The sequence below is a fragment of the Poecilia formosa genome, unplaced genomic scaffold (assembly GCF_000485575.1).
Source record: "Poecilia formosa unplaced genomic scaffold, Poecilia_formosa-5.1.2 Scaffold52, whole genome shotgun sequence".
Classification (NCBI taxonomy): Eukaryota; Metazoa; Chordata; class Actinopteri; order Cyprinodontiformes; family Poeciliidae; genus Poecilia; species Poecilia formosa.
This window is the reverse complement of record NW_006799991.1, coordinates 2,136,577-2,146,726: the sequence shown is the minus strand read 5'-3', so window position 1 is coordinate 2,146,726 and position 10,150 is coordinate 2,136,577. Positions and strand designations below refer to the sequence as shown.

Genomic DNA, 10,150 nt, shown 5'->3' with positions numbered 1-10,150 from the left:
GGAGGGTGAGAAGGGAATTTTTTTTTTTATATATATATATATATATATATATATATGCATGTATGTGGTTGTTCTCAGAGTCTCTGCATTTGCTTCCTTTGTATTTTAGAATTGATTTTAATGATGCTTTCAATGTTTTGTTTTTTTTTGTTGTTGGTGTTTTTATAATCCCTTGATGGTATTTAACCATTGACAATGTTTGTCAGAGTTGCTTTGACTGTAGAAATAATTTCAAATCCATAAGGTAACCTGGAAAAGGAACAGAAGCCTGTGGTGAGGAGTTATTTTCTTATTACAGCTCTCAACTTTGTACAAACCTGAGGCCAGTAGAAACTGTTCATGGTTTCCAAAAAGGATATCTTTTTTTTGGCCTGGCTTTTAGTTGCCCTTCTTTGATAATTTAGTACCATCGAATTTTACCCTGCATTGAGTGAATTTGTACTTTTATCTCCCTTCTAGTTTGCCCAACCTTGCAAAGCCTTGTTTATTTAACTATGTCATTTCTATTAGTTTTTGTTTTTATTGTTTCTTTTTCTTGCTTATTGTTCGCTCTTTGTCTTACATTTTGTGTCTAAATAGTCCTCTATAAATAAGACTCACTATTTGAGTATTTCTATGCTATGGTATTATGTGGTTGTTTTGGTAAGAATAGCCTCTGTGCTTTCAGAGTCATATTAATGAAATATTTCCCACTAAGCTTTCCCGCCCACTCGACAGCAAAGCCTGCTCGACATATATTTCATCATGTTCTTTCCCGTTTGGTCTGCTGGGACTCTTTGCATACATCCACCAGATTGTTGTGACTTTGTGCTTTCTTTTCAGCTTTTCTTCTGACTGCACTTAAAGCTGTATATCTCTGAGTGGAACTGTAACTGGAATAGTGCAAATACGGGATGCTTGTTGACGAGATTCAAGCTGCTTACATTTATGAACGCTCTGGACCTGAATGAGAAAAGTTTACTCTAAATGATGCATCAGCTGTTGGATATGCGAGGAGTAATGCTTGGTGAGCGTCACTTTAAGGACAAAATGCTTGCACAGCCTAACTTGGAAGCTTCATTGGAAAATAAAAACTCAAACTTGAAGTGTTATAGTTTTTATTCATGCTATATTATGGACGTTTAATTTAGTAATTGTGGCCATTTGGAGACAAACCTGCTCAAACTTGACATTTAGCTCAGATTTGACATTTACAAACACAATAAAAGGATCTGGAAATGGGTTTAAAAATATTACCGCCTGCCAGTTTAAATTTTAAAAAATGAATCCTGCTGATTGACAGGAAGCTGACAGTCATCATGTAATGAGAGGAGGGATGGAGACAAAGAGGGAAAAAAATAGAGCTCCTGACTTCCCTCCCTGTCAGCAGACGGACCATTACAAGGAGCACATTAGAGAATCAGGTTCTCTGCCACATAGCTATCTCTCTGTGTCACCGCCAGTCTCCATTATTAGCCCTGATATCGGATATCATTTACTCTCTGCTACTCGCCAAGGTGGATGTTTTATTTCATTGTTCAGCTGTCATTTAAAAGCAGTCAAGTGAGGAGGTGAAGCCACTAATGCGTCTTTGCTGCATCACTCCGACACGTTTAATTCGAATGTCACGCCACGCTCTTCTCAAATGACTCTTCATGCACTTGACAGCATCACCTGTGTTCCCCCTCCAAGTTATTAGCAGTGTTTACATTTAGTTTAGTACAGTTTAGATGATTTTATTAGGTAGCACACAAAGTAATAAACATTCTTGTTGGTGTCCTGAAGAGCCACCTCCTGCAAATCCGCCAGGGAGGAAGAGGAGGACGGCTCCTGCCAATATGACTTCATGTCAGTACAGAGGGGATGTAAGAAAGTCGTTGAGGGCTTTCAGCCTTGACGAGTTGGTCCAGTAAGTGGTTTTGATTTCTTGTTCAAGATCAGCCATCAAATATTTATCAACCGTTCATCTATCAAGCTTTGGTTGGTGACTCAGGGTCTGTCCCTTCTCGGCTTCGAAGGCAGAGACACCACAGCAGCCTGTCAAACATATGTCTATTAACTTTTTCAGAAATGCTAAAGCGGGAAAATGTGCTGATTCCAGTCGGATTACTGGAAATAAATCTGCTGAAGGAATGGGAAGGGAAGAAAACAGAAAATACATCCTTTCTTCTGCCTTAGATGGATTTAGTTTGGTCAGACGTGAGCTGTAGAAACGCCTACTTTACCCAGAGGGAAGTCTGGCAATCAGACGTACTGAACAGGCAACCTTTACTTCCACAAGGTGACGTGTTTGAGTTTAGGGCATGAATTTTCATCTGTGTTTAATGCATGGTCAGGTTTCTAACTGGTAGATTCTTTAGCCTCTTGGGAATGGAGCAGTCAGCGAAATTATTTCACACTCTGTGCTTGAGTCAGTGCTTTCACTTTTTTGGTATTTATAGTTTGTAGACTGTAGTTCAGACATTGGACCCTGATACTCTGTTCTGTCACTCCTGGGTGTGGTGTTTTTTTTTTTTTTTTTTTTTTTTTGCTTCGCTGACTGAAAGCCATTGTTTTACTTCCTGGCTTAAGGCTGCTCTGACGTTTCAGCTCGCTTCGTTTGCTGGCTGCAGGAAAGTTTTTGACTTTTTAATGCTGACTCTGGGCTCTCTTCCACCTTGGTTTTGAGCAAGTGTTGTGTGGGCAGAGCATGTAATATATATGGCCTTCGTAGCAGGCGGGTTGGTTGGCTCCGTTCTGTCTCGGTGGACTTGACAGAACGGCTGCCTGATGGAAGGAAAGTACTTCTGTCATCTCCATGTTGGCCTTCACACACACACATACACTCTTTATTTCTTCATCATGTCTTTTTTGTGATTTCACCTCCCTGAGTACTTTCTCCATCTTCTTACATTCACCTGATTTATCCTTTCTGACCCTTCGTTCTCACCAAGTAGCTACAGAGTTCAGGTTTATCTGACTGCAGGCATGAATCAAGGGTTCTTAACATTCTGCAAGCTACCAATCTTCCTGTAATGTCTCCTGCTATAGCTCTGTAACTTTTCACCATATCTTGCCACTTATACTTCATCAATCCTGGCTGTCTTATCTTTCAGCTTGATTTCACTTGGTAATGTGGGTAAAACTGCATTAAATCAGATTAGATGTTTGGTGTTTTAGTTCATTTAAAAGTGCCAACTTTCTTTACTTTTGCTAAATGCAACAATAATAAGGTGAGGAATGTGTATTATTTGCTAACATTCAGAAGTTTACATAGACTTGAATTGGATTCGGGGCTAAATAATTTGGAAAATGAAGATGACCGTCAACTTTTGTAAGCTTTGGGTTCATTCGAAACAATATTTGGGTTTCAGACTGTAGCTATATGGATCTCAAAGACACAGCTTCCTTGTTGGACATCAAAAGCAATCAAGAAGAAATTGTGTACCATCAGTCCAGATGCCTGAAGGTGCCACATTTATCTATTCAAACAATTATATAAGAGTGCAAACACCATACAAATGCACAATTATATTAATCAGGAATGAGACTGGCTCTGCGTTCCAGAGACGGATATGGTCTGTTTAGGTGTGTTTGTGTAAAAACACGAGATCAAAAGCAAAAAAAAAAAACCCTGTGAAGATACTGACAAGCTGTTAAAATGACATAGATCAGAATATTTTGCTATTTCATTTGAGTTGATTCCAATTTTTGGAGCTATGATTCGATTTGAAATTGATTCAAAACAATTATTTATTATAATTTTTGTTAACATGCTATAGTTGTGCACAGATCATGTGCTTTGCACAAGCATCTCTTCCAAGGCAGATACTTTGCAATGACTCTGCCTTGCAAAATCCTTCTGCTTTGCAAGACAGGACAATTGGAGATATTAAAGTGTTTTTCACATTTATTAAATTCTATATAATAATCCATGCATAAATGGAATTACTTTTACTCTCTGCATCGTCCATTTTGCTTTTACAAAACAGCCACAGAATCGCCGATTGTGCCAACAATACTCTTCAATGTTGATGCTGTTGTCAACAAAGAAATAACATTCAAGGTTTGCTATTTTCAGAGTCGTTGTGGAGTGTAAAGTGAAATAGACGACAACACAGAAATGTAAAAAAAAAAAAATTGTAAAGAACTGTATTTTCCATGGTATGTCAACAATGTCTGCAGTTCATTCAGGCTCCAAGAGAGAAACTGAGAGCAATAACTTCAATACATAATAGAAGGACTTAGTATTTTACAGCAAAATGGCTCAAACTTCAACCGTTGTCTGTCATGGAACATGCGTTATTCATAAACCATGTTTTTATTTATATGTTGACTGTCTTTGGGAAGTCTGAGCTGAGGTTAGGTTTCTTTCTTTGGGACTGGCAAAGCTGACCAGATGCAAAAACACGTTTAAAATGCCACCCTACAAGATTTAGTCTTTAGTTGAATATAACATTAAACCCATCTTAAGCTGAATGCTCTCTCATACAGTATGACACAATCTGCTCTTATTATAATTAATAAACTCTTAAAGCAGGTGGGATTGATAACAGCAGATCTTATGTCTACCTATATTATAGAGGGAAATCAAAGGGAAATCAGAACAGCTAAACTTGCATATTGCATATCAGTGGGTAAAATTTTTCACAAAAACCACAGATTAGAGATCGACCACAAAACTGACTGATGCATCAGATCGGTTTTCTCCGGTGTTTGCTCTTGATCTCATCTTCTGTCCACAAATAGATTTTGCCCACTCACTGCTGACCTGTGAACATTTGTGAACCAGTCTCCGCTCATCCTCATCCTGGTGTGAATATTTCATGTATGTGATTTGTGAATTAAATATAGGGCGGATATGATTGGCTTGACATTTATTCACACTGACTGGTGGGACAGAAGGATTTTTGGAGCTGATTAAAGTGGTGATCTTGAACGGGACACAAAGGTGGGTTCAGTCTTCAAGGTAGAAGCCTGCAGGCAACAAATGTCTTTGAGTTTAATGCTTGCAGCGTCATAGTTGAACAGACTAAAATCATGTTTGTTTGCAGTTTAGTTTGTTTTATAAATTTTTCAATTTTCCTATTATGAATATTTTTCTTGACATTTATGTGTTGGGATGGTAGGAAACCACGTGAATGCCAAACATACCTCTTAAAAAGCCTGAAACTAGGGGATGTGCAGGAATTTAGTACTTTAGCTACAATTTGTTTTAATTAAGTGTTCACAGATTTATCGGTCTGGCTTTTGGGACATTTTTTGTTGGTAGCCTTAAATACACCCCACAGTCAGCCACTGCAACACATTTTTAAAATTGGAAATGTTAAGTTAGTTCAAATTAGATCACCACCATAGGAGAGCACCTTAAATTAATTTTTAAAAATTACAAAGAAGTCGTCACCAAAAGGTAACGGTAGTATGAGCTTTATCCGTTGTTGGAAATTATTTTATTTTAAAGACACCTGGCAATGATAATACATGTTTAATTCATGTGTAACGCTCTCTGGTGATATTTATTGGCTAAAAAGGGACTTTATTTAGGACTTGGCGATATTTTTCATTCTATAGATACTGACAGCATTTGTTTAATGTGAATTAAAGCATCTTTTTCTGTAGAAAAAAAAAATATAACCCTTTGTGTTTTATGGTTACCGTTCTCAAATGTAGAAGAAATATTAAATTTTTTCTTACACATGAAGACCTTTTTTAGGTTCTCATCCTTTTTTGTGTCTTCTTTCCTCACAAGCATAAAGTATTTCTTTCATCAGAGTGCTCACTTTTGCCAAATAGATTGGCACAATATCCTGGGGAAAGGACAATTGAGGCTTATTGGCATAATGGACTTCCTCTCTCTTTTTTTACTGCCATCTACATGTCTTCTCCCACAAGGGACAGACTAGTTACTGCGATAAAGTTGGCTTCATAATCGCACAATCTTGTTTTGAAACTGTCTACAGATTAAAAGCATTTTAATGGTGTCTTGTGGCCTCAGCTGCAGAGGCCTCTGAAAATCATGTAAGCTTGCTTTTTTCACTAGTAATTTAAACTACAACTCTTTACCCGTCTTATTATTTGACTATAATTTACAAACGGAGGGGAAATATTGCTTCTGAAAAGGATTAATGTATTATTGAGAGCAGATCAGGTGTGGCTTTAAGTTTCAGAAATAACAAGTAGCCTATTTATTTACCTTTTGATTGGCGAGTATTTAGTATGATCTCTACAACTTTCCATCACTGAACACTTTACAATAGTCAAATGCACAACGTGCTCTGTGTGGTCTAAAATTATAGAAAATGACAAACCAATTTCAAATGAATTTGCCCTCCATTTTTGAGAATTAGCTCAATGTAAGATGAAATTCGTGAATTGGATGGATAGAAAAATATTATAAATGTCTAAAGAATGTAGTGATAGGAATAGCTATAAATAAATTATATATATATATATATAATTGTAGCAACCAGCCAGCAGTCTCTTTTGAGGAAATGTGCTCTTTAGCACACAGCTGGTGAACTTATGATGGGAGTATTTCGATCACAAAACCGTTTTCTTTGTGTTTAGGTAAAATAGAAAGTGGTTTTGTCCAAAAAATCATCTTTTTCTGGAATGCTGAGTTCTCTCCCAGTTGGTGCTGAGGGGCATTCAGGTAAATCTCTAAATATGCTGAGAAAGACAAAAGATATTCATCTGGGTTCACCTGTTAAAATGATAGATTGTAGGCGCCACGAAGATGGAATTACTCAGCTGCGTTGGTGCTGTTGAAAGTCTCACGGGGCTTGTTTTTGTTTTTTTTTTTTTCTTCCCCTTTGCGCCCTCATCTGTACTCTCCTCCATTTGTCCACCTTAAATGGAGGTGGACAAATTAAGGGAATGCAAATGTTTGGGCACCTCAAGCAAAATTCCAGCAGTAAAGATAAACTATTTAAGGAAATGCATAAAATGTATTTTTAATGAATAGGGCAATATCTTTTTCAATCTTGAATGTACAACATGGTCCTTAATCTTAGATTCTGAGATGAAAAATGTAAAGCTTAATCAAATCGTCAGATTTATGGCTGCTCAAAGGAATCATTACGGAAGCAAAAAGATAAAGCAGTTTGAGAAGCTTGAAAATTAAGACCCAAATAGTTTTTCCTTTTTTAATTTTTCAAAGCATAACAACAGAGCTTCTCAGGTGAAACGAGTAAAGGCAGCGCTCCGAGTCCTCACCAGCGTTGCATAAGGGCACCTGTGGGCATCTTGACAAGCTGCATCATGTCTTGTTGTGGCAGCTGCAGTGTGACTGAAAGTCTCTGCAACATTTGCTAGAAAAGCTCCAGGCCTCTTTGGTTGACCGTTTTGAAGAATAATGAAACCATCGGCTTTGGGAAAGATCCATTTCAGTCCAAAAACTGGGTTGTGTCATCTTGATTTCATGAATTCAGTTCATTGAAATATACTTGAGAGGAATTAAGAATTAGATTGTCAGATTTATAGCTGCTTGAAGCTGTTATTTTTAGTCTGTCACTAGATTTATACCATCAGTATCCTTTTACACACTACCCCACACTTAGTAGAAACTGCGGCTTCCTTTTTAAAAAAGCTTGCATATATCCTCTATGGCTTCACTTTAAAATTACTCAGTGATATTAAAAATAGCTTGGCTTTGCCACAGTCCCAGATTTTTATTTTTACTCAACTAAAGAAAATAGTCACCAAAGCAAAGTGTTAGGTGTAGAAAAGTAGCAGTTGTGTAAAATGGACAAACACACACTGCATGGCTGGTAACTTGCTGGACCTTGTTTTGTTTTCAGAGGTTGGTAGTGTGGACTGCTTTCCTTCCTGCAGCACTGCTACTCATTTGCATGCATGCTCAGTGAACGTCTCATACACAAACACACTTTTTTTTTTGTTCAATGTTGCATGCACAGTCAGAGCCGAATGGCTGGCTGTATGTGAAATATGCAGAACGTTTAACTGCCAGACTTTATCATCCCTACAGTAGCTGCCGACTGACTGACATCCTAATTATGACCAGGACCATCTGAGGAATGGGTTGGTGGTGAGCCAGGATGGATGGCAAGTGGAACAAGGAATGATCTAAGAGTCTGTCTTCACAGCTGCACGACACATCTGGCATGGTATAGAATAGAATAAATACTTTATTGTCCCAATAGGGAAAATTTGCTCATTGACTGAACACATGACGCACAGGCCATTTACATCGACTTATAAGCAAACAGAGTAATCAAGTAAGACACACTTGGCTGCAGACAATATGGAATCAGAATCAGCAACAATAAAGTCATGGTGCTTTAGGTTCTTAAATCTCTCTGAATTCTCCTGTAATTTACAGTTTTAATAAAAGAATTGTGATTAATGTATGATAAATGTATGAAAAAAAAAAACATTTGTTGTTTTGCACAGCTCAAGGTGACCTGGTCCTTGTTGTCCTCATTAGATTCGGAAACACAGCAGGGACCGACTCCCTGAGGTGGCAAATGAATCACATGTATCCAGAAGAGAGAAACGCGGATCTAAAACATCAATGAGCCTTATGACATGTTGTTATACATTTCCATTAGGGTTTCCCCTCTTTGTCTGTGCAGTTCTTGTTCTGCCATGTCCTCTGAATGCTCCATATTTGTCTTGTGAGCTCGATTACTTTTGTGTGGATGTGATGGGGGATACCCGGCTGAGCTTGTGGATCACATGGAGCTCCCCTCAGCCTTTTCTCCAAGTCCACTTTATCTTTATAAGCAACAAATTGGAAAGGGTTAATTCAATTCCCTGCGGGCTGAAGCTGAGACGAACATTTACAATCTCTGTCTCTTTCCCTCTCCACTTGTTCGCTGATGTTCTTTTCCTCCCTGCCTCTTTGTTGCTAAAGTATAATTACTTTTAGAAAGTGGCTTTACTCAGCCTATACATAACAACAGATCATGACTGTCTGCTCAGAGCAACATGGGGACTGGCTTGGCTGGCTGTTTGCATGTTTAAAGTATCATCTCACTAATGTCCAATAACAAGATAATGCTGGGTTTACATGTCAGATCTGTTTGATTCTTGGTAAAGTGTTTTAGTTTCTGGATTTAAGTGAAAGGGCCACATTCACATTCAAGTCAGACGCCTTCACCTTGCTTACGGTGTGATAGCTCTCCACTTTTTCATCTTGCACTTGGTGTTCCTTCAATGTAACAAATATTTATCTTACCTTTGAGGAATAAAATAAAATGCCTCAAAGATTAATTTCACTAGAAGCAATTCATAATAATTGCCACCTAAATCGTGCATTAGACAAACAGGTTTATGTGTAAATCCAATCCAATAAATTTTTATATAATTAATTTAAACCTTCAGATTCAGGTCATATTGAATACTTTCCTGTTCAGTCGTAATAATAGCTTACAGTTACTTGTATATCAGGAAAGGTATCAATCTTAGCTGAATGAATCAAGGTTTTGACTTTGTGGTAATCGCTTAACCTGAGCAAGTATGTGGCCACAGTGGAGGGGGAGAACTGTATTTTAACAGGAAGAAACCAGCACCAGGCAAGAAAAACACAGAAGCACTGAGCCAGGGTTACTTTCTGTGGAATTGGACAACAGGTAAACCAGGACTTCTTTCTATGAGAGCCAAACAAAACATGAGTAATGGTTAAAGGCATCATACCTTCCAGGAACAAAACACAATTTTGTCCATGAAGGGCGGCAAACGTCTGAGCTGTTGGATCAGGCTGAGTCTCCGTGCTCAGCCTGCTCTTGTTTGCCTGCTGGCACGGGTGTGTATGCATGTGTGAAATGGATGTCAATTTGAGGACCTTTCAATGAAGACTGACAAGTGTCTGCTTCACTGCTCTTCATTACAAGGGTCTCATTGGTGCACCGAGGAAGTGTCATGGAGGAGAGATGTAATGGGTGCAAACTAATGCGCAATAAGGCGTGTGTGTTGTGTGTGTGTCTGTGTGTGGCTGCATAGGTGTTAGGACTGACAGAGTGAGATGGTATGGGTATGGCTTAACGAGGAGGAAAATAAGCTGAGCAATCTATGTCTGCCCTCTTTCCCTCACCCAATTTCATATGCCGACACACATACCTTTGGGAGCCATGACAGAACTACTGGGTCACTAACTCTGTGTGGGCTTGTTGCAAGGCAGAAAAAATGCAATTGTGAAATTTCAGGATTTGTTTTCTAAAAATAGGTTTCT

General features: G+C 38.3%; 1 protein-coding gene across 2 annotated transcripts in view; it reads left to right on the top strand.

Moving 5' to 3' along the window:
- LOC103138526 (cortexin-1-like) overlaps positions 1–10,150 on the top strand; it is a 19,412-nt gene that overhangs the window by 2,078 nt on the left and 7,184 nt on the right. The window contains exon 1 of one of the 2 annotated variants that reach the window (XM_016671840.1): positions 1,795–1,888. The exons of the other annotated variant lie outside the window; for it this stretch is intronic. The gene's annotated coding sequence lies outside the window, so the exon portion shown is untranslated. Of the gene's footprint in view, positions 1–1,794; positions 1,889–10,150 lie in introns of those variants that run through there. 2 annotated transcript variants of the gene reach the window in all.